We start from the raw sequence: 24,371 nt of genomic DNA, 5'->3' as shown, positions 1-24,371 counted from the left end.
AGCCACAGCCAGCCCGTGACCCTGAGCAATAGCAGCAGTTGGGTTAAGGAATCTGCTGTGCCTGGCCCCAGGGTGAGAGTTGGTTGGCTCATTTTAAAGTCATCGGTTCATGACATCCACTGAGGGCTCAGGGTGTGTGAGGCTGGGGGCCACAGGCTACTGAGCCTGACCCTGGGGGAGCAGCAGCACAGTGGGGAGGCCCGACGGGGAGAGAAAGGGAGGGAGGGAGGGAGGGAGGGAGAGGGAGGGAAGAAGGGAGAGAGACGGACGGAGGGAGAGGGAAGGAAGAAGGGAGAGAAACGGACGGAGGGAGAAGAGGGAAGGAAAGAGAGGGAGAGAGGGAGGGAGAGCAGGAGGGACAGAGCTCTGTGCTGGAACCCCCCGAGCTCCCCCACTCTCTCCTTCCTGGCTGGAGGCTTCTTGGTGTGAGTTAGCCTCAGAAGGGCCTCTGCACATGGGTTTTGGGGCTTGGGTCCTGGGGGAAGCTGCCACAGATCCCAGCAGCACCTTTGCTCTGGGAAGGCTGACGTTGATGAGGGCCTCGGTTGGCCTGTCCATCCATCTGTCCTGGGTGTGGCCCCTGGCTCTCCGGCCCTGGCTGTCAGGTGACTGTGGCACACAGCCCCCTCGGCAGGGCGCACTGTGCGCCATCTGTGCCTAGCAGTGATGGACGTTGCCCAGACAAGCATATCGAGATTTCAGCCGTGAGAGGTTCCCATGGCCTTGCATCTGCCTGGCAGGAGCCCCTTCCTGGGTCTGCTGTACCCCCTGAGAGGCTGGGGTGTCTCCACTCAGATCAGAGATTGCAGAGCAATGGAGGAATTGATCTCTGAAATTGCTCCTTAAGCCTTCTAATAGGTCACCAGCCTGTGTAGATGGGCAAAGTCACACGGAGGATGTGAGCCGGGTGGGCGGCCCCTGAGGAGAGACAGGCACAGAAATAGCTGTGGCTCAAGTCACTAGGGACAGGCGCTCACCTGAGGCAAAGAAAGGGAGGAGCAAGCAGGTAGGGTTTCCTGGAGGAAGTGGCTTTGAAAGATGAATAGGAACCAAGTGGAGAGGAGAGAAGTCGTGGGAAGGGCCTAGGGCAGATCGACGAGGAAGGCCGGCGAGTCTGTGAGTGGTGAGGGCCTCAGGGCCAGCTCCTCTGAGCCTCAAAGGCCAGCGGGCAGAGATAGAGAGAGAAATGAGGTCAGAAGAGCTTCTGGTCAGGCGCAGGGCCTCACACCTGTGATCCCGGCGCTGTGGGTGGCAGAGGTGGGAGGATCATTTGAGTCCAGGAGTTCTAGACCAGCCTGGGCAACATAGCAAGACCCCATGTTTACATAGTAAAAGATAGAAAGATTCACCAGGCATTGTCGTGTCTAGCTCTATTAGCAGCTACTCTGGAGGCTGAGGCAGGAGGATCTCTTGAGCCCAGGAGGTTGAGGCTCCAGTGAGCTGTGATCGCACCACTGTACTCTGGCCTGGGCAACAGAGTGAGATCCTGTCTCTAGAAGAACAAAAGCTGAGCTCTCAAAGATTCCCCAGCACAGGGCAAGCTGCTGGTAGAGAGGAGCCTGGGGCTGCGGGGAGGCCTCCTCCGCACAGGGAGGTCAAACGTCGCAGGGTGTGGCTTCTCTGTCACCTCTGTCCCCTGACTCAGCACCCCAGGGCCCCCTGACTCTGCACCTCATGGCCCCCCGACTCTGCACCCCAGGACCCCCTGACTCTATACCCCAGGGCCCCCTGACTCAGCACCCCATGGCCCCCCCAGAGGCCCCTGACTCCATACCCCAGGGCCCCCTGACTCTGCACCCCATGGCCCCCCCAGAGGCCCCCGACTCCATACCCCAGGGACCCTGACTCTGCACCCCAGGGCTCCCCAACTCTGCACCCAGTGTCCCTGACTCTGCACCCCACGGCCTCCTGACTCTGCACCCCACGGCCCCCCAACTCTGCACCCAATGTCCCCGACTCTGCACCCCACGGCTCCCCGACTCTGCGCCCCACGGCCCCCCGACTCTGCACCCCATGGCCCCCTGACTCTGCACCCAGTGTCCCCGACTCTGCACCCCACGGCCTCCTGACTCTGCACCCCACGGCCTCCTGACTCTGCACCCCATGGCCCCCTGGCTCTGCACCCTACAGCCCCCTGCCCTCCCACGCCTGCCCTGGGCGGAGGGGGGCGAGGTTCCTCACACTGCTCCGGGAAAACGTGGACGTCCTCTGTAAACACAACTTGGGAGCCAAGTACGTCTCCCAGTGCTTCTAGAAAAACGTCAGCCGCCTTCCCACCCCTTTCTTCGCTCCATTGAGGTCACACATGGGACAGGGTTGGTGTGAGCACCCCAGAGGCCTGCTTGAGACCAGCTGACAGCCCCCGGCCTCCCTGCCAGCTTCCCAGCTGTGGGTCCCAGGGTCCGAGGCCCCCCACAGCAGCCGGCAGGAGCTGGAACCAGGCCCGGGGCGGCCGATCCTGTGGGCGTCGGGCCAGCGAAGGGCACGATTGGGTCTTTGTGCGCCATGACCATACTGAGCCCTTGGCGCCGGCCTCACTTAGACATAAATGAATGTGTTTATTGGTTTTGGTCTGAAACAGATGAAAAGCCACCAAAGGGTTTTGCAATAATTAAAACGCAGCCACGCCGGCCACAGGTGCTGTTTGAGAGGCGGCTCCCACAGAGGAGCTCTCTCCTGTCTCCCCACAGAGCCCAAATCTGCTTCCGCATGAGTGACAGGAGGCTATAATCGCCGAGTTAATTAAAAGAATAAAGTGATGACAGCCCCAGGGGCTGCAGAGAACGCAGGGAAATGGCAGATCTGGGACTCAGAGCCTAGGCTCAGCTGCACAGTCAGGGCCACGGGCCGGAATTTGGCCCCCACACACCCGGGGGAGGCTGCTCCGAACACTGGACCTGCCGGGAGTCCAGGCAGACGGCAGGGCCACCCCTCGGCTCGGGGCCAGTCCTGGTGGCAGCTGGCAGGGACCTCACACCAGCGTGGTCTGAGCAGGGACAGCACTTGCCAGCCGCCTTCGGATGATGTGGGGCAGACGCCTGGGTGACTGTTCCCAGGGCACAGGAGAGCTGACAACCCATGGGGCTGAGAGACCCCTTTGTGCCCCCCAACACCGGCTCCCCCTAAGCTGGATTCTCAGGGCTCCTGCTGAGCCACGCTGTGGCCGGGGGGGGGGCGGGGCCTCTCGTCTGTGTGACCATGGACACTTGGGCTGGATGCTTACCCAGGTACAGGTGCCCTGCCCCTCGGTGCAGAACATTCTGGAACCTCTCCCAACTTTCAGCCAATGGGCTAAGAAGCCCCACAGCCCAGCCCTCTCCTTGCAGCGTCAAACCCACAGCCAGCCGAGGTGTGTGGTGCAGCCAGTGTGGGGCTAAGTGGAGCCAATTTGTGAAGGCCAAGAAGGTCCAGTGTCCACCTACCAGGCTGTGCAGGAGACCAGGGTGCCCCCGGCCTCTGCCCTGATGGTTTGATGCCGCTGCCTCCCTCCACCCAAACATCTGTCCCTGAGCAAGCCTGGCCCAGGGTCACGACCAGCACTTGACGAGTGGAGGCTGCTGGAGGTGGGAGCAGGGGACTCCGGGAACAGGCTTTCTAGCACATGTGACACGTGTCTGCTGCCACGGCCAGCACAGTGCCGGGGTGGGGGTGGGGCAGGCAGGCAGGTGGGCCTGGACACTGGGGGCTCACAGCTCCACTCTTCACTGTCCCGGGGAGAAGGTCCAGCACCTCCCAGGTGGTCTCACTGCAGCACATCCTGAGCTAGGACCAGGAGAAGCAGCTCCGTCCCCACCCCCGGCCGGCACCGGGCCACAGCGCCCTGACGTGTGGGGCAGAGACTCCCGCTGCGTGTCCTCGAGCCCGTGTGTCCATGTGTCTGCCTGTCTGTGTGTGTCCGTCTTTCATGCACACCCACGCTGACCGGCTCCGGCAGGCTGTGGGAACCGCACGCATTTCCGGACTGTTCTGTCACTGCCTTTTGCATCCTTATTCAGTAATGGCCATTTTTAGAAACAGCTCTAAACCTTTCATTTCTTTACATAAAACCAGAATAATTTTCACAAAGTAGTTGAGGAAGTCCCAAACATGTTTGTTTTGTTAAACTAATTTGTATATTTATGATACTTAACCTAATTTAAGAGAAAGTTACTGAGAAAACATTTGTTCCCTCAGTTTTCTCCTCCCTTTCTCAGTGGTGTCCATGCAGTGAGCTGTCCTGGCGTCTCCACCCCGTGTCTGCGCCTGCACAGTGCGGCCTTCCGAGCCCAGCCACTGCCGCGGAGCTCCCACCTCTAGAGTCAGGTCTGTGCTCTGACCCAGGAGGAGGGAATGGAAAACCCTCCTCCAGCCCCTCTGCTTCTTTGTTACTTATCAGCTAATGTTCCTTTGTGGGGGGCTTGAAACATAATTTTGTTTCTAATATTTCATCCAGTTTTGGAATTTCTATAGAAAAATTTCTTTGTGATGTGGATCAGTAAATGTCCTCCCCGTGTGTCAGTATTCACAGATAGAATGAATTCCCGGGGAAAAATAAATGCTTAAGGCTAGACTGCTGTTCCTTGGAGCCACCTTCCTCTTTTTTTGAAAGGAGAAACCATCCTGTATTGCTTTCCCTCTGTTGCCCTGTCCATTCTCCAGCCATCTGTTCGTTCATTCTTTCTCCTCTTGTCCATGCCTGCCAACCACCACCCACCTGTCCCCGCACCCACCCATCCGCCCACTCATCCATCCATCCCCCACCTATCCCTCTACCCATCCACCCTCCACCCATCCACCCATCCACCCTCCCCCATCCACCATCCATCCATCCACCCTTCCACCCTTCCCCATCCATCCACCGTCCATCCATCCATCCACCCATCCATCCATCCATCCATCCATCCACCCATCCACACATCCACCCTCCATCCATCCACCATCCATCCACCCATCCACCCATCCATCCACCCTCCATCCACCCACCCATCCATCCATCCATCCACCCTCCATCCATCCATCCATCCATCCACCCTCCATCCACCTACCCATCCACCCACCCATCCATCCATCCATCCACCCTCCATCCATCCATCCACCCTCCATCCACCCACCCATCCACCCACCCATCCATCCATCCATCCACCCTCCATCCATCCATCCACCCATCCACCCATCCACCCACCCATCCATCCACCCATCCACCCATCCACCCACCCATCCATCCACCCATCCACCCTCCATCCACCCACCCATCCATCCATCCATCCACCCTCCATCCATCCATCCACCCATCCACCCTCCATCTACCCACCCATCCATCCATCCATCCACCCATCCACCCTCCATCTACCCACCCACCCATCCATCCATCCACCTATCCACCCATCCACCCACCCATCCATCCATTCACCCACCATCCATCCACCCATCCACCCATCCACCCTCCATCCACCCACCCATCCATCCATCCATCCACCCTCCATCCATCCACCCACCTATCCACCCATCCATCCATCCATCCACCCACCCATCCATCCATCCACCCATCCACCCTCCATCCACCCACCCATCCATCCATCCACCCATCCACCCTCCATCCACCCACCCATCCATCCATCCATCCATCCACCCTCCATCCACCCACCCACCCATCCATCCATCCATCCACCCATCCACCCATCCACCCTCCATCCACCCACCCATCCATCCATCCATCCATCCACCATCCATCCACCCACCCATCCATCCACCCTCCATCCATCCATCCACCCATCCACCCTCCATCTACCCACCCATCCATCCATCCATCCATCCACCATCCATCCATCCATCCACCTATCCACCCATCCACCCACCCATCCATCCATTCACCCACCATCCATCCACTCATCCACCCATCCACTCTCCATCCACCCACCCATCCATCCATCCATCCAACCACCATCCATCCACCCACCCATCCACCCACCCATCCATCCACCCATCCACCCTCCATCCACCCACCCATCCATCCATCCATCCACCCTCCATCCATCCATCCACCCATCCACCCATCCACCCACCCATCCATCCATCCATCCACCCTCCATCCATCCATCCACCCATCCACCCATCCACCCACCCATCCATCCACCCATCCACCCTCCATCCACCCACCCACCCATCCATCCATCCATCCATCCACCCATCCACCCATCCACCCACCCATCCACCCACCCATCCATCCACCCATCCACCCTCCATCCACCCACCCATCCATCCATCCATCCACCCTCCATCCATCCATCCACCTATCCACCCATCCACCCACCCATCCATCCATTCACCCACCATCCATCCACCCATCCACCCATCCACCCTCCATCCACCCACCCATCCATCCACCCACCCATCCACCCTCCATCCACCCACCTATCCATCCATCCATCCACCCTCCATCCATCCACCCATCCACCCATCCACCCACCCATCCATCCATCCATCCACCCTCCATCCATCCATCCACCTATCCACCCATCCACCCACCCATCCATCCATTCACCCACCATCCATCCACCCATCCACCCATCCACCCTCCATCCACCCACGCATCCATCCACCCACCCATCCACCCTCCATCCACCCACCTATCCATCCATCCATCCATCCATCCACCATCCATCCACCCACCCATCCATCCATCCATCAATCCACCATCCATCCACCCATCCACCCTCTACCCACCCACCCATCCATCCATCCATCCATCCATCCACCCATCCACCCATCCATCCACCCACTCATCCATCCATCCTCCATCCATCCCCCACCTACCCATCCACCATCCATCCACCATCCATCCATCCACCTATCCACCCACTCATCCATCCACTCATCCACCCATCCACCCTCCATCCATCCACCATCTATCCATCCGTCCACCCATCCACCTACTCATCCATCCATCCACCCATCCACCCTCCCATCCACCATCCATCCACCCATCCATCCACCCATCCATCCATCTCCCACCTACCCCTCCACCCATCCACCATCCATCCATCCACCCACTCATCCATCCATCCATCCACCCACCCACCCACCCACACATCTATCCATCTATCCATCCCTGACTCACTTATCTGTCTCCATTTCCCATCTACCCATCTGCCCACCCACCCTTTTATAAGGACCCAATCCCTGTGGATGGGGCAAACATGCAGATTGGCAGCTGAGAGGGAGAAGAGCAGAGGAGTGGCCAGCCCGGGGAGGGGAGGGTCCCTGAAGCCTGGGAGTCGGGGTACAGATTGGCAGGAGATGGGGTGAAAAGGCAAGTGGGGCTGGGTGTACGATGTAACAGCAGAAAGAAAATCACTAAGAACCTAGACACTAAAACAGCTTGACCGACTGTATTGACCTACTTGACATATGCTGAGCCCTGCACACAGCAGAACATGTGTGTGTTCGCCCAGCGGAACGCCGCCTTCTCGAGTGGGTGTGTGTTCTTCCAGCGGAACACCGCCTTCTCAAGTGGGTGTGTGTTCACCCAGCTGGAACGCCCCCTTTTCGAGTGGGTGTGTGTGTTCGCCCAGTGGAATGCCGCCTTCTCGAGTGCATGTGTGTTCGCCCAGTGGAATGCCGCCTTGAGTGTGTGTGCTCGCCCAGGAGAACCACCACCTTCTCGAGTGCGTGTGTGTTCGCCCCGCGGAATGCCGCCTTCTCCAGTGCGTGTGTGTGTTCGCCCAGCAGAACCACCACCTTCTCCAGTGCGTGTGTGTGTTCGCCCAGCGGAATGTTGCCTTCTCAACTGCGTGTGTGTGCTCGCCCAGCAGAATGCCGCCTTCTCAAGTGCGTGTGTGTGTTCGCCCTGCGGAACGCCACACTCCATGAGCCAGCCCACAGCCTCCAAAATCACTGGGCACCATGTTGACTTGGTAGAACTAAGAGGAAGCCAATGAGAAAGATAACTAGAAAATCTCTAAACATTTAGAAATCAAGCAATACCCTTTGAAATGGGTAACAGAAGACATTAAAATGAAAGATAGAAAACATTTTGAATTAAACAATAACGAACATAACAGCTATCGACATTTGGGGTCTGTACTTAAAACGGTTCTCGAATGGAAACGTTCCTCCCTCCAGCACACGCAAGAAGGGAGGAAGGTGGGAAACCGGGGACCCGGCCTCCCGTCTCAAGGAGCTAGAAAAGCAGCGAGTCGAAGCCAAAGGAAGTAGCAAAGGGAGGAGCAAAGGAAACAGGATGGAAAACGTGAAGCAGAAAATTGCTAAAGCCAAACCCTGTTTCACTGGAAACACTTTCAAAACACACAGGTCCCTGCAGGACAATTGAGAAAAAGAAAAAATGTGTGTGGATCTCAGAAACGAAAGAAGGGCGAATCAGCCATCTCAGACATGAAAGGGTCACAAAACCACGGGTGCAGCTGACGTGGAAAGGCAACGTGAGGAGCCCGGATAAGGAACCGTTTTGTGTGGTTGTCTTGGGAAATTCCGACGGCATAGGCACACTCTTTGAAAGACATGACTTATTCGTCCCAGAAGGAACAGACATGTAAACTGTCCTGTAAGTTTTAATGAAATTAAATCTGCCAAGAAAAATCTTCCCCTTAAGAGCACTGGGCAGCCAGAGGACGGGATTCCGCTGCACCCATGGCCTCCAGACTGTGGCTTTCTGCAAGGAAAGGCCCTGGGCATGAGTGCAGGCAGAGGCTCTGTCCCTGCACATCCAGGCAACGTGCTTCCAGGCGGGCCTGTGGCTCTTGTACCCTCAGGGCTCCTCTGCCCGAGCCCCGTCCTACCCAGGCCCAGGACTTGGTGAACACCCCGGGATGGAGGTGGGACCCCGCTTGTTTCCAGGACGACCTTAGAAAGAGGATGAGAGGCACCTTCTACTTGCAAACACCAAGACTTCCTCTAACGCGGCAGTAACTGAGATACGTGCTGACGGAAGGGATAGGAGAGGGCCCGGAATCGACTTGCACACATAGTGGGATTGGGGAGGGCGGGGCCTGCAACCCAGGACCCCGGACCCACGCAAGTCCCGTGGAAAAAGGGTTGAGCCCCACTCCACACCACCCCGGCACTGACCTGAGGCGCTTGCAGACCTGATGGGAAATACAAGAAAGACAGAGAAGCTTCTGGGGAAACCGAGAGACGACTCATCTTTGAGGACTTGCAGAGACAAAGATTTTAAAAAGAAGGCATTAAAAAAACTGTCACAGAAAACACCAGGAATATTGGACTTCATTAACATTAGGAATTTGTGATTATTAAAAGACACCATGAAGCGTTACAAAGTAAGCTGTGGCTTTGGGAAAGGGTATTTGCAGGGAGTGTTGCCATGTTTGTCCGGGTCCAGAAAGCCTGGAGAACTCCAACTCAAGAGAAAGACGACGGATGATCCAGGGAAAATGGCAGCCGAGTCGACAGGTTCTTCCCAGGAGCGGCCAGTGGCGGCCAGTAGGCACGTGACACGTTACTTAACATGGTGAGTCACTGAGGAAACGTGGAATGAAAGCACAATGGTTCCACCAACACCCTCCCCCATGCAGCTAAAACGGAAAGGACCGACGCTGCCCCACGCGGGTGCGGAGCCCCCGGAACCGGCTATTTTTGTGCGGTGTATGCTGGGACACTCATTTTGGAAAACAGCGCTTGGTGGTGTCTACTGGTGCTAAGCTATGTATATCCCATGACCTGAATTCTAATCCTGGGAAATCACCCAAGAAAAATGAGTACGTATGTCTACTAAGGAAACGGACATGAATGTTCTTATCAGTATTTTTCCTAAAAGCCAATATTTGGAAGTGACCTGAATGTCCAGTGTTAGAATGAATGCTTTGGGGCATATCCATGTGGGGAGTGCCACACAGAAATGGAAAAGGGGCCACCATGGGGATGGGTTCCACCCCCAGGAGGGCCTGCGGCACAGGACCCATTCATGTGACACTCCAGGGCAACGCTGGGCAGGCCCCGGTCTGACGCTTCTACTTGTGGGACCGGTGGCTGACACGGGGAGCCTGAAGCCTCAGCCACCTGCATGCTGAAGATGCAGCTCTGCTGCTCATGAGTCCAGCCCGGCAGCCACGGCTGTGGGAAAACCCTCCCCAAATCAGGGTCCAGTCCACCCTCCAAATGGGCTCCTGGATGAGGACGGGTGCCCAGAAGCTAACCCACCCCTCCAAATGGGCTCCTGGATGAGGACGGGTGCCCAGAAGCTAACCCACCCCTCCAAATGGGTTCCTGGATGACGACGGGTGCCCAGAAGCTAACCCACCCCTCCAAATGGGCTCCTGGGTGAGGACGGGTGCCTGGAAACTGGAAGAGAAACAGCGTGAGGCAGAAAGTGGCTCAGCGGCCCTGCCAAGCCGCCCACAGGCCACTCTGGCCACCTTGCTGCCTGTGGGGAGGGGTAAGGCCAGCAGGCGGGCCACTCCACTTTCAGCAGGAATCCCCGTCTCGGCAGCCGGCACCCGGATGGAGGAGAGGGTCGCGCCGCCTCGAATTCAGGACTCAGCACCAAGGGGAGCGTGGCCCACCTGGAGCCACAGAACGTTCTTGGATAGAACTTTTGTCAGTGCCCTAAATCTAAACAGCTAAATAGGATTATTTTTTAAGCACCAGCATATTTAACCTTTAGAAATGATTGAGCTCTTAATGGGGTTCAACTGTGAGGCTGGAATCTGACGTGGGCTTTGTTTCTGAGAGCCTTTGTCTTCCCCTGTGCACGGAGCGCACAGCTGCCCCAACACAGAACGTCACCTGCGCACTCACTGCACGCCGGGCAGGGCGGCTGGCGAAGGGACCTGAGCCTGGAGATGAGTGTGGAGCCTGGAGCGCCTGCAAGGCCCTCACCTGGCTTAGGAGGGCACAGAGGAAGGAAGCGTGGGTGCCTGTGGGTGGCCCCTGCCGGGAGGGCACAAGACTGACAGGGGAGGCTGGTGTCATCAGACTTAAGGAAGGGAAAGGCCTGACCCAACCATGGAGGCCTGGCTGCTGGCTGGGTGGGTTGATATTTACCTGGCTGGCAACTGGGGGCCATTTGGGCAGCTGAGAGGGGGCGGCAGGCTCAGCTTTGTGCTGGGAGTCCCAGGGACGGGGGCACACATGGTGTGCCCAGCAAGAGGCAGGCAGTGTAACTCCATCGGCCATGGACTACCCTGTAAGTGTGCCCAGAGGTCGAGGACCTTGGCCTGTGTTGCAGACGTGGCCAGCGGGCCAGCCACAGGTGGGTCCACCCTCAGAGAAGGAGCAGGCCCTCCCTAGCCTGCAGCAGGCCGGTCTGGGCTGTGGGGCAAGCCAGATCGGCTTCACTCTCTTGGCACCTGTGGGTTCCCCACGAGGGTCCCTCCCAGCCCTTGCCCTTTGGCCCTTGGGGAGGCCAGTCATGGGCAGATCGGGAGCTGCAGCCGTCCCTGGGGCTCATGGGGAGGGTTTCCCTGAGGCGGTGGCATTGGGGGTCCCGCCGTGCCCACCCTCCTGACCTGTGGCCTTGCTGGGCCTCTGGAACGGCCAGTTTGGTGCCAGCTGTGGAGCTTTCTTTCATCTGGAAGTCACCAGAACCATCTGCTGCTGCAGGTGTTACACGGGGAGTGTCAGAAGACGCCGTGCAAGTCCCCCTGTGCTGGGCCCAACCCGGGTGGGGCGGGTGTGAACCTGCCGGAAGTTACTGCCGGGTGTCTCCTGGCTCCCAGTCCCCAATTTCCTGCTTGGTGGGCACCATAGGCTGTCAGGCTGGGGAGGGGTCCTCCTGCCACCCAGGCTGGCCGCCAGCCTCCCCACGCAGAGGGCGACCGGGAGCCTGGGGCGGAGGAACGACCCTGAAGCCCCAGCTCGTGTACATTAGGGGGTTTCTTTACCGCACCGTGTAACGTGAAATACGGAAAGTGAATGTGACGTGTTCATTTCGAAGTGAGCTGGCACAGCCGCAGGTGACTTTGGAAGACCTTTGTTTCCCTGCACGTGAAATCGAGCTGGTTCCCGGACCCAGCCCCGGGCACACACGCAGAGCCGGATTGTTCCTTCAGGATGAGGAGCGAAGATCTGGGCAGAGGCTGCGTGTGTGGGCAGCAGCCACCAGAAGTCCCTCAGGGAGGACCGGATGCCCCCAGGCCTGTGTCGCTCAGGGAGGGCCCTGAGGCCCCAGGCTGAGTGGGGAGTGGGCAGCTGCCAAATGTGGGCAGAATCCCCCTGCCCTGCCCCCTTGGCACCTAGAGGTGCTCAACATGGTAAGGACACAGGCAGAGGCGTGGAGACCTGGCTACAATCTGGGAGTCCAGCTCCTCTGGACAGAAAGCCCAGCTCCCTCCACTTTCCCCAGGTAGTTTAAAATCAGGGTGTTCACCTGGGGCCGAGAGAGGTCTATTTCTTAGGGAAAGGTAAAACCCCACCTTAAATTCCACTAAGCAGTTGGGAAGAAATGAAAATGGAGGCCAGGCGTGGTGGCTCACGCCTGTAACCCCAGCAGTTTGGGAGGCCAAGGCAGGTGGACACTTGAGTCCAGGAGCTCGAGACCAGCCTGGGCAGCATAGCAAGACCTCATCTCTACAAAACGTAAAAAAAAATACTCAGGAGGCTGAGGCAGGTGGATCACTTGAGCCTGGGAGGTCGAGGCTGCAGTGAGCTGAGATCGCGACACTGCACTCCAGCCTGGGCCACAGAGCAAGACCCTGACTCAAAAAAGGAAAAGGAAATGGAAATAAAGGTAACGGGTGATGCTGTCTCCAGACAAGACTTGGGACGTCCCACGGTGATGACACAAAGTGACAGGAGCGGGAGTGGCCCCTCTGTGTAAAGGGCTGGTGAACAGGCAGTGGGTGAGGTTGGATGACATTTTGAGTTCAATCTGCAATTTAATCGATGATATTAACAGATTCATGATATGTGAGGGAGGAGGGCTGACCACACACATCCAAGTCCTCCACCTCCCACCCCCCAAAAGGCTGGTGATGAGGTGACTGTGTCAGTCAAGACTGCGGCCCCCACGCCCTGAGGAGGCCCCCACCCCAGGAGTACCAGCTCCAGCAGTGTCCAGCCTCTGATGGCCAAACACTGAAAAGGTGCATGGAAGACACAGGGGCTTGGGGGGCAAAAGGAAGCTCCTTCACCAAGCAAACAAAACCCACAGAAGCCAAACCCTTCACAAGAGCACGAGGGTTAGGACGATGTTAGAACCACAAACCAAAACCAAGACGTGAGCGGAAAAGAGAAGTCAGAGAAAGAAGGAGCTCTCTGAAATCAAAATTAAACTGTGGGGGTGAGAAATGTCCTGTGGAGGGGCTGGGAGGAAAGCCCAGGAAATTCCCAGAAAGGAGAGGGCGAGGCCGCTGCAGGGCTGACCCAGGGGCCACCACCTGGGCAAGTGAAGAAACGGAGGGGAGGGAGGGAGTGAGGACGGGAACTTCCACACCCGAGGGCACGGAGAGCCCCCCAAGAAGACCACCAACCCACAGGCTCCGCCACAAAGGGCAGAGGAGACTCCAGAGGAGGCAAGGGAGCACCTGCAGGGCCCTCACCTGCACATACCCTCACCTGTAGGGCCCTCACCTGCACATACCCTCACCTGCACATACCCTCACCTGTAGGGCCCTCACCTGCACATACCCTCACCTGCACATACCCTCACCTGCAGGGCCCTCACCTGCACATACCCTCACCTGCAGGGCCCTCACCTGCCCGATCCCTCACCTGCACATACCCTCACCTGCACATACCCTCACCTGCCCAGTCCCTCACCTGCCCGGTCCCTGACCTGCACATACCCTCACCTGCAGGGCCCTCACCTGCACATACCCTCACCTGCCCGGTCCCTGACCTGCACATACCCTCACCTGCCCAGTCCCTCACCTGCCCGGTCCCTCACCTGCAGGGCCCTCACCTGCCTGGTCCCTGACCTGCACATACCCTCACCTGCCCAGTCCCTCACCTGCCCAGTCCCTCACCTGCGGGACCCCTCACCTGCCCAGTCCCTCACCTGCACATACCCTCACCTGCCCTGGGGCCACAGGCACCAGAGCCTGGCTTCTTATTTAGGGACATGAGGTTCTGAGAACTAATCCATTAAGTTTGTGGCAGAACGAGGACTTGTGACTTGTAAAGACACAGAAACTGTATCTCCTGATACACCGTTTCTCAGAAAGCGCCTTCGGTAATTCCTGATGAATAGGACTAAATGCCGCTCTTCCCAGGGCCCAGATAAACAAAGTCAAAATCAAGGCACAGCCCACAGGTGGGAGCCAGGGAAGAACCTGTGGGGTGTGGAGGGGGATTTGCACTCACTCAGCCTTGCCCTCCTCTCCAGGAAGTGCACACCTGCCCTGCCCTCCTCCCTGTGAAGGGCACGGGTTGGGGTGAAATCACCTGCTCCCTCCTCTGCTCAATGCTCCAGGTTGGAAGAGGCCATGGGGCCCCTGTGCTGGTCACCTGATGCTCAGTCCCCCCTGTGTCCGAACTGTGCCTCCGCCCGCTGGTCGCTGCTGACCTCAGCCCTTCAAAGCTGTCTCCCAGTGGGTGTGGGGCTGCCTCATCCTGCTGGGGTTCTTCCTCCTGCCCTCCTCACCTGCCTTTGCACCTGCCACAGGGCGTCACCACCTGCGGGTGAAGCCAGCCTCCTGGGAGGGAGGCCCTGAGCTGACGGGTTGTCCATAGGTGCAGGCACACGGGCCCCAGGGGTCTGAGGCAATGCCCTGGAGTCCCTGCAGCCTGGCACCGTCTGGATGTCAGTGACGGCCACTCCTCTTCTCGGGCCTGAGCCTGTCCCACCCCGGAAGGGCTGCTCCCCCAGGTGCCCTGTGGCTGGGCATCCAGACCCACTCTCCCCTCCATGTCTGATGTGCCCCTGCCCCAGGCCATGCAGGAAGAAGCACAGAACGCCGCTGGCACCCGCCCTGAGGCCCGGGCTCTGTTCCCCTCTTCCCTTTTCCTAAACAGCTGCAAGGGAGCCTGTGACCCGTGGCCATGTGGCTGCCCCCGTGGACCCGTGGCCGCTGGGTGATGGATTCCTGACTGGCCTGAGGTTTCTTGGCCATGTGGCCTGGACAGCTGCCCCTCCCTTCATCTCAGGCCTCAGAGTCTCCAAGTGACGTGCAAAGGCAATGGAAAATTATTTTGGACAAGGTTTTCACCAAGGTCGATATCATTTATTTTATTCCTTCTAAATTAGCCCTCTCAGCTGAAAACCTTGTGCAAGGACGTCCTAGACAGATGGAGACAGATGATGTTCTCACCCTCCATCCCTTCCACCCCTGCAGCTTCTCTCCTGTCCTCTTTTCCTGTATCCTGGGCTCCAGCACAGGGGCTGGGGCCTGGTGTGGAAGATGAGCTTGTGGACGGGCCGTACGCGGGCAGTAGGTCCCCACGACACGGCCTTCTCTGTGGGGGCCATTCTCACGACCTCGGGTTCTGGGCCTGCGGCTCCCCAGTCCCCCGGCTCCCCAGCTGTGAAGCCATGCCCAGGCCATCTCTAAGCGAGTAGCTGGTCTGACGGCCGTTTTTATCAGGGGGGCTCTGAGGGGCCAGAGCTCACTGGGCAGCCTGCAGCCTCAGGCCTGTGTCCCGGGGGCCAGCGTCCATTCTGCTTTTGGAAGCTCCCAGGACCCTTACGTCTCACAAAGAGCCTCCTCGTGGCTCGACGTGGAAACCACAGCCCCTCTCAGCTCCAGCAGCACCCGCACCCACAGTTCCCATGTGGCCAGCTCACCTCCCAAGCCGGACGCAGACCCTCTACTCACCACTGTTCCCAGACCCCCTCACCCCACTCTCCAGAACCCCATCCACTCCCCTCCCTCTGAGAGGGCCTGGACCTGCCCGCACGGAGCCAGCTGTCCCTTGGCCACAGCAGCTGAGCCTGCCCAGCCATGGAGGATGCCATCCTGGGTTCTCTGTCTCTTCTTTAGCCTCCTGGCTTAATTACATAGGCTGGACGGTGCCCTCAGCCCTCAGGAAGCCACACCATGGCAGCTCTCAGCTCCACATTCCTGCGAGGGCCTCTTGTTTCCTCAGTGAGGTCATTCAGGAGCGGCAGTTCCTCTCCAAGAGGGTCTCACTGCACAACAAGCAGTTTCCATGAGGATTATACAGAGATGCACAGCAAAGGCGGTGCCCCACATGCCATCACAGAAGACCACAGCCTGTCCTGGGGGCACTTAGAAACCAGGGAGACCCTGGCCGCGTGCGGTGGCTCATGCCTATAATCCCAGCACTTTGGGAGGCCGAGGCAGGTCGATCACCTGAGGTCAGGAGTTTGAGACCAGCCTGGCCAACATGGTGAAACCCCGTCTCTACTAAAAATATAAAAAATTAGCTGGGTGTGGTGATGGGCACCTGTAATCCTAGCTACTTGGGAGGCTGAGGCAGGAGAATTGCTTGAACCTGGGAGGCAGAGGTTGCAGGGAGCCGAGATCACACAATTGCACTCCACCCTGAACAAAAGAGCAAGACTCTGTCTCAAACAAACAAGCAAGCAAACAAACAAACAAAAAAACAAAAAGAAAGAAAAGAAAAGAAAAAAAAAAGAAACCAGGGAGATCCAGAGACTCACAGCAAGGGCCGAGGGCAGAGCAGGGATTTCCTGCTTCTCCCCTCCCCTGCTTACCCCCAACCCGGGAGGCTTCCTCAGGAAGCTACACCTGCTGTGCACATGGCGGTCAGGTCTGAAGGTCTGAAAAGGATTCCAGTGCTCAGCCGTGTGGCTGTTGCTGGGGAACACGGGACCAAGGTCAGCCTCTCTGTGGACTTGTCTCAGGTGCTAGAAGCCAGGTGAGCAGAAGCCTTGCTCCTCACCGACGCTCAGCATGCCCTCTCTATGGCTTCAGGAGCGAATCAGACTCGAGTCAGTGATGTGGCCGTGGGGTGTGTGGCTGTGGGAAGCTCCATCTGAGACCCCATCTGTCCATCCAAAGCCCCATCTGTTTATTCAAGATGGTGTCTCCCCATCTGACACCATATCTTTCTGAAAACCCTTTCGATCATCTCACCCCATTTGTTCATATGGGACCCCACGTGTCACTCCGAGGTTCCATCTGCCTACCTGAGGCCCCATCAAGCCAGGAGTGACCACTTCTGTGCATCAAAGACTCCATCTGCTCATCTGAAGTCCCAGCAACCATTCCTGGTCCTCTCTGTCCACCTGAGATCCCGTCTGTTCATCTGAGACACCATCTGTCCATTCGAGACCCCATCTGTCTAGCCAAGAACCCATCTGCCCATGTAAGCCCCCATCTGTCATCTATAACTTCATCTGTTTATCTGAGATACCATCTGTTCATCTGAGACCCCATTTGTCATCTGTGACCCCATCTGTCCAGCTAAAACCCCGTCTGCCCATTCATTGCCCCATATACCAATGTGAGAACCCACTGTTCACACGTGATCCCATCTGCCCATCAGTGACCCAGTCTGCCCACTTGACACTCATCTGTTCATCTGAGACCCCATCTGTGCATCTGAGACCCCATCTGTCTGAGAACTCATATGTCCATCCCACTCCATCTGTTCATCTGAGACTGACCATGGAGATCCCATCAGCTCATCTGAGATCTCATCAGTTCCTCTGTGATATCAGCTCATCCGTGCCTCCATCTGCCCATCTGAGATCCCATCAGTTCATCCATGTCCCTATCTGTTCATCTGAGACCCCATCTGTTCATCTGAGACCCTATATGTTCATCTGAGACCCCATCTGTCTGAGAACTCATATGTCAATCCCACTCCATTAGCTCATCTGTGACCCTATCTGCCCATCTGAGATCCCATCAGCTCATCCATGTCCCCATCTGTTCATCTGAGATCCCATCAGCTCATCCATGTCTCCATCTGCCCATCTGAGATCCCATCAGCTCATCCATGTCCCCATCTGTTCATCTGAGATCCCATCAGCTCATCCATGTCCCCATCTGTTCATCTGAGATCACATCAGCTCATCCATGTCCCCATCTGTTCATCTGAGATCACATCAGCTCATCCGTGACCCCAACTGTTCATCTGAGATCCCATCAGCTCATCCATGTCCCCATCTGTTCATCTGAGATCACATCAGCTCATCCGTGACCCCATCTGTTCATCTGAGATCCCATCAGCTCATCCGTGTCCCCAGCTGTTCATCTGAGATCCCATCAGCTCATCCATGTCCCCATCTGTTCATCTGAGATCCCATCTGCTCATCCATGTCCCCATCTGCACATCTGCACATCCCATCAGCTCATCTCTGACCCCATTTGCTCATCTTAGACACCATCTGACCATCTGAGATCTCATAAGTTCATCCGTGATCTCATCTGTTTATTTATGACCCCCTCTGCCCACCTGAGACCCCATCCACACATCTGAGAGCCCATCTGCTCCCTGTGCTGAGGCAAATATCCCCAAGGCTGGATGCTCGAGTCAGGTCCCAAGCACGAGCTGCCTTCCCTGATTCATCTGCCTGTGCAAGGCCCTGGGGTTCATGGCTGGGCTCAGGTCTGCTCACACGTCACGAGGTCATGGCTGGGTCCTGTGTGGGGTCATGGGGTCATGACGGGCTGGGACCATGGCCCAGGGTGACACCTCTCTCCTCTCTGACACAACATGCTTCAAACAGTTAGAAGGAGGCAGCCACGTGACCTCAAGGCTGGGTAACACCTCAAGTTTCTTGGGGTCTCTGAAGGTGGGAGGGGCTGTCAGCCATGCAGATTCCTGGGGCCCTTCTTTGGCAGCTGCTTCTGCAAGGCTGGGGTGGGCCCTAGAATGAGTGCTGCAAATGGACCCCCAGGTGATTCCGGGCAGGGTCTTGGCCTGGCTCGTTGGGTGCTGGGCTGGGGTTCAAAGCCGAGGCAGAAACCAGAACCCTCCAACCTGAGGGCTGAGGGCGTGTCTGGCTCTGCCCACCACATCTCAGGAGAGGAAAGGGCCCCACACTTCTGGGGACTTCCCACCTGAGTGGGGAGGAGCCGGGTGCTGGTGAGGTCCCCAAGGCAGCCAGAATGGCAGGCCCAGGACACTGGTCTCGGATGCTCCGGCGGAGCGGTGTGAATATCACATGGGCTCTCCGGGATGTGGGATCTGCGTGAGCTGCCTTGCCCACCGGGAGCCTGACTGTGTAAATGCAGAGCCCCGGGCTGGCTGGAAGAGAACCCCGACTCCCATCTGACACCCCCGAGGCACAGCACCAGCGGCTAGGCCCGCCTGCTCCAGCAACCGAGACTCTCAGGCTGCAGGTTGGGGGCAGAGCACGTGGCGTGGTTTGGCTCTGTGTCCCCACCCAAACCTCACCTGGAATCATATCATAATAACCCACACGTGTCGAGGGAGAACCCAGGTAGAGGCCACTGAACCGTGGGGGCAGTTTCCCCCACGCTGTTCTCACCGTGGTGAGTGAGTCTCATGGGAGCTGACGATTTTGTAAGTGTCTGGCATTTCCTCCGCTGGTTCTCATTCTCTCTCCTGCCGCCCTGTGAAGAGGCACCTACTGCCATGACTGTGACTTTCCTGAGGCCTCCCAGCCCTGCAGAACTGTGAGTCAAGTCTCTTTCCTTTATAAATTACCCAGTCTTGGGTATTGCTTTTGTTTTTTTTTTTGAGATGGAGTCTTGCTCTGCCACCCAGGCTGGAGTGCAGTGGTGCGAACTGAGCTCACTGCAACCTCCGCCTCCCGGGTTCATGCCATTCTCCTGCCTCAGCTTCCCGAGTAACTGGGACTACAGGTGAGCGCCACTGCGCCCGGCTAATTTTTGTTTGTTTGTTTGTTTGTTTGTTTTTAGTAGAGATGGGGTTTTACCATGTTAGCCAGGATGGTCTCGATCTCCTGACCTCGTGATCCACCAGCCTCGGCCTCCCAAAGTGCTGGGATTACAGGCGTGAGCCACTGCGCCCGGCTGGGTATTTCTTATAGCATTGTGAAAACGGATGAATACAGCGTCTGTCCTGTTGAGGGGTAGGGTGGTCTCGGTGTGAAAACGAATGAATACAGCGTGTGTCCTGTTGAGGGGTAGGGTGGTCTCGGTGTGAAATGGACAAATACAGTGTGTGTCCTGTTGGGGCAGGGTGGTCTCGGTGTGAAATGGGTGAATATGGCGTGTGTCCTGGTTGGGACAGGGTGGTCTCGGTGCAGTCTGGTGTCCTCACCCCACAGTGCTGACCTTGCTGGGGTCGGGGGCCCAGGAGGCCTCCCAGATTCCCTCTGCCTCCAGGAACCTGCACAGTGGCTGTGGCCCTGAGCTCTGTGGCTTCTCAGAGAAGCCGGCTGACTTTGGCCAAGTGGCCGGCCCTCTGGGCTCCTGCATGTATGGTCTTAGGTGCTGGTCTCTCCTGCCACTGCTGGTGGGCACCATGGGAGGCTGGTGGATGCCTCTGCCTAGCGTGGTGCCCTGAGGACCTGGTGGCGGGGGTGAGGGGTGGTGGGAGCCAGCATAGCCCTGCCCACCTCAGCTGGGGCCAGAATCCCACCGGGGCCCAGTGTCTCCCTGAACTCTGACGTGGGGCCCGGGCTGGCCCCGTGGGTGGCCCCCTGCTCTCCGCACAGCCCCCAGCACCCAGCACCTCAAGGCTCAGGCAGCGGCTGGACGTGGCCCTCAGAGCCCAGGGAGTCACCTTGATGACCCTCTTGGACTGACGCGCCTCACATCACCCGGGACACAACACGCAGCCCTGCAGATGCCACCTGGACACGACGCGCAGGCCGCAGCCCTGCAGACGCCACCCAGGACACGACGCGCAGGCCGCAGCCCTGCAGACACCACCCAGGACACGACGCGCAGGCCGCAGCCCTGCAAACAGAACCCTCCAGCCAGGAGGCCTCCTCAGGGGGCTGCTGGGCCTCTGTCAGTAGCCTGGGGGAGTCAGTGCTCCGTCCTGGGAAGCCCGGCGGTTAGATCTTAGTCGCGGGCCCTGCCACCCGGGAATAGACTTCAGGGCTGAGCAGGGCTCTCGTCGGCTGTCCTCTTTTCCTCTGAAAATCATGATGGAGAAAGTGATTTTCAAATAACCTGGAATTATCTTGCTCTAATTCAGCATGCACTCTTAGGTTGGCAATTTCTTAAGAGGAAAATGATTTGGTTTCACGTGAAATCTGCATTTAAATGAAGAGATAACTCACTCTGACCTCAGTGCTGGAGTCAGTGCCGTTGGGCGGCCGACCTCCCTGCAGGACCCACATCCCCACCCGTCGCTGTTTCCAGGCTGGACTTCCGTGGTCAGCGTTGATGCGGGGCCCCCGCTGTGAGGCCTGCTGGACTTCTGTGGTCAGCGCTGATGCGGGGCCACCGCTGTGAGGCCAGAGAGAACAAACGAATGTGGAAGGGGCTTGGCGTTCTGTGCCCTAGAACGGAGCCACGGAGCTGCCGAGCCTGGTCCCAGAGGCAGTGCAGGGATCCAGACACCAGTGTCCAGGACCCCACATCAGTGCCGGAATTTAGACACCAGCACCGGGACCCCAGCTGAATTGCTGTCCAGCCTGATAAAAGCATCTGGGGGTGGCCTGCAACCTGGCAAGGCTCCAAGCAGCTGCCCCCTGCCCTCTTCCTCATCAGAAAGCGCTGGGCAGAGCGGCTCGCCGTGGGGACCTCCCTCACACAAACCCACTGCCCTCCCTGCCTCGGGGGCCAGGCCCCCTGTCCCGGCCGACAGCCCTGGCCCCACACCAAACGCATCGTGTCCTCGTAAATCTGTCCTTCAAGTTTTTGTTCTCTGGGGACTTGCGGGCAGTGCCAGCCCCTCTTCCTGTCCACCTGAGGCTCACAGCTGCCTGCTGGTGGGGAGGTGGGGGCGTAGGGCCTTCATGCAGATGGGAAACTCCTCTTTTCATGTGGTGGGGGTGGGCAGCTCTGTTGACAGAGGCCCTGAGAGCCGCTCAGGAGAGCTGACTGCCCCTCCCATGCCCTGAGGCTGTGCCCACTGGTGCTGGGAGGCATCCCCCACTCCATCCATGATCTCTCCGAGCCATCATGGCCCTGGAAGCTGGGCTGAACGAGTCTCCAGGAAGGACCAGGGCGGGCGGCTAAGCCTCTGCAGCATGGCCAGCCTCTGGGACCACCCGTCCACCTAGGGCCGGTTTCCTGGAGCTGGGGCTCAGCCACCCTCCCTGGCCCTGCTGGCTTGGGGAGATCATGGATGGGGCCAGGCCTCTCCCAGCGCCAACGGGCACTAGGCTGGGAGGTGCAGCCTCAGGAGGTGGGCCCATGGTGGGGTCCTCGCTTCCTGGTCTGCTGGGGGCCCTCCAAACCGCACATGGCCCCTCTGGGGCTTGCAGAGCCTGCACCAAGAGGCCTCTCGTGAGAGGAACTCAGACCTGGAGAAGAGAGTCCAGGCCAGACCCTGCAACCAGTGCTGCCAGTAGGTCTGCAAGGTGGTGGAGGCAGAGATTCAAAGAGGAACCTGCAGCAGGTTCGGGCCAGCCTGAGGTGCCTCAGAAGGGTCTTTGTGCCAGGCACTGTCCACCCCGTTGGAGGAGCTGGCCCGCTCCGTGGCTGTGGCCGACACGACCCTTGCCGTCAGTCAAGGAAGGAAGGATGTGGACAAGTCTCTCCAGGCCAACACGCTGGCTTCTCCCTTCCCCTCGGCCCCCAGGGAGCTCAGGGGTGAACGAAGGCCCAGTCAGTCCCTGGGTTAGCTGTTTGCCTGTTGATTGAGAAGGACGAACGGGGCTGACGGGCAGTGGGCAGAGCCGGTGGCTTCACAACGACGTGTGTTCGCACAGCAGAGCCGTCTGAATGAGCATCCGCGTGACGCCTCCCGGGAAGGGGCTGGACACTGGGCATTCCTGGAGCAGAGGATACCAACAGACTCCGGATCTGCTTTGGGAGGTGGACACGCAGGTTCTCACGCTGGGTGGAACTCGGGAGACAGATAGGCGAATGGGAGACAGGAGAACACTTGTCTCTCCTGCTGCAGTCCCGTGTGAGTCCAGCCCCCGGGTTACAGGAGATGGGCTTCAGCGCGTGGTGATGAGGGCCTGGGGACTTGGCTCCACGGCTGCTGCTCCCTGCCTGGGTGGGTTGTGGGTCCGGATGGGGTGGGGGTCAGGGCTGTGGAGCTGTGGAGAGCCCAGAGTCTGTGGAGCAAGCTCCGGGGTGGGGGCGTCTGTCACAGGCGTGGCCCTGACTCCTTCCTGTGTGACCCTCATGCTATGGGTGCCCTGTGCTCCTCTGGACCCCGCTGTCCCCTCTCTGCTCACACATTTGACACCGGGAGTCCTGTCCTCTCTCACCCCACGCCCTGTGCCCAGGAGCATCCGGCCGAGGGAGGTGGGATCCTCCTCGGGATGCAGCGGCGTCCTCCTCTCCTCCCCTGCTGTTCCGGGAAAGCAGCTTGGGAAGCACCCGTTTCTTGTCCGTCAGAACTGGAGGAAACCACCACATCAATGGATGATGAGAAAGGACAAATATACATTTTCAGGAGTATTTAAGCTGCCATGAAGACAGGAACGTGAACGGCAGAGCTTTTGCATTTTCAGGACACAGAGAGCCTCCGTGTCCTTGGTGGGGTCGGCGGGGGTGAGGTCCAAGCCCACATGTCCCACGGCTTCCTCCTGCTGCCTCCACCCTCTGGGCCACAGAGCTGCACCTTCGGGTGGGACCTGCAGTCCGGAGCCTGGGACCCGGTGGAGGCCGGGGACTCTCTGCTGCCAGCTCTGCACCAGCGGCACTTCCATGGGAGGCTCAGGTCGTGGGGTGCAGGGTGGGGTTCCCAGCAGCTGCCAAGAGCACTTCAGATGCCTGCTCTCTGAGCCTGGGTCACGGGGCAGGAGACGAGTCCCTGCTGCCTCTGAGTGGAACCAGGAACCGTCTCAACTTGAGCTTCCTGGTGTGCAGTCGACATTTGGAACTTAAGAGAAGAAAGTTCCGGCTCTGGCCCCGGCGAGGTCCTTCCTCTCTCCTGTCAACACACGAGTGGCCTCTTAATCATTTGCCCAATGTTAGAAACAACTGAACAGAGCCAGTGGCTGGGTGCAGGGTGGCCTTGAGTCGGCCGGGGAGGGACAAGGCAGGAACAGGCCCCAGGGTCTGTGCTCTCTGCTGCGGGTTCAAACGCATCTCAGAGCAGGAGCTGACGCTTCTGTCCTGTGGGCAAAAGGCCTGACGGAGCGACAGAGGCCACACCGGGAAGACGTCGCTGCCTGTGGGTGGCGTGACGTCACTGACAGATGGCCCCGTGGATCAATACCAGCTTCAGCATCACAGAGCGTCTAGAGTCAGTTCTACACGGACAGACGGTGAGCCATGGTGCGTGCAGAGGCCACTGCCTGCACAGCCGCACCCCGAGAAGCCTGAGACGTAGCTGACGGGGCCTACGCGCAGGCAGGAGCCGGGCGCACACGTGAATGGAGCAGCGCTGCCGTGCCGTTGGCTGGTGACACTGGAGGGGGGCGGCTGAAGTGTGCGGTCGGCCTCTGCAGGGAGAGGAGGTTACTTCGGGTGCAGGAGGCC

General features: G+C 58.5%; 1 pseudogene; it reads right to left on the bottom strand.

The window, feature by feature from the left end:
- Positions 1–24,371, bottom strand: part of LOC140712472 (uncharacterized) — a 56,979-nt pseudogene that overhangs the window by 12,041 nt on the left and 20,567 nt on the right.

This window comes from Chlorocebus sabaeus, chromosome 9, assembly GCF_047675955.1.
Source record: "Chlorocebus sabaeus isolate Y175 chromosome 9, mChlSab1.0.hap1, whole genome shotgun sequence".
Taxonomy (NCBI): domain Eukaryota; kingdom Metazoa; phylum Chordata; class Mammalia; order Primates; family Cercopithecidae; genus Chlorocebus; species Chlorocebus sabaeus.
This window is presented reverse-complemented; position numbering and strand designations above follow the sequence as displayed.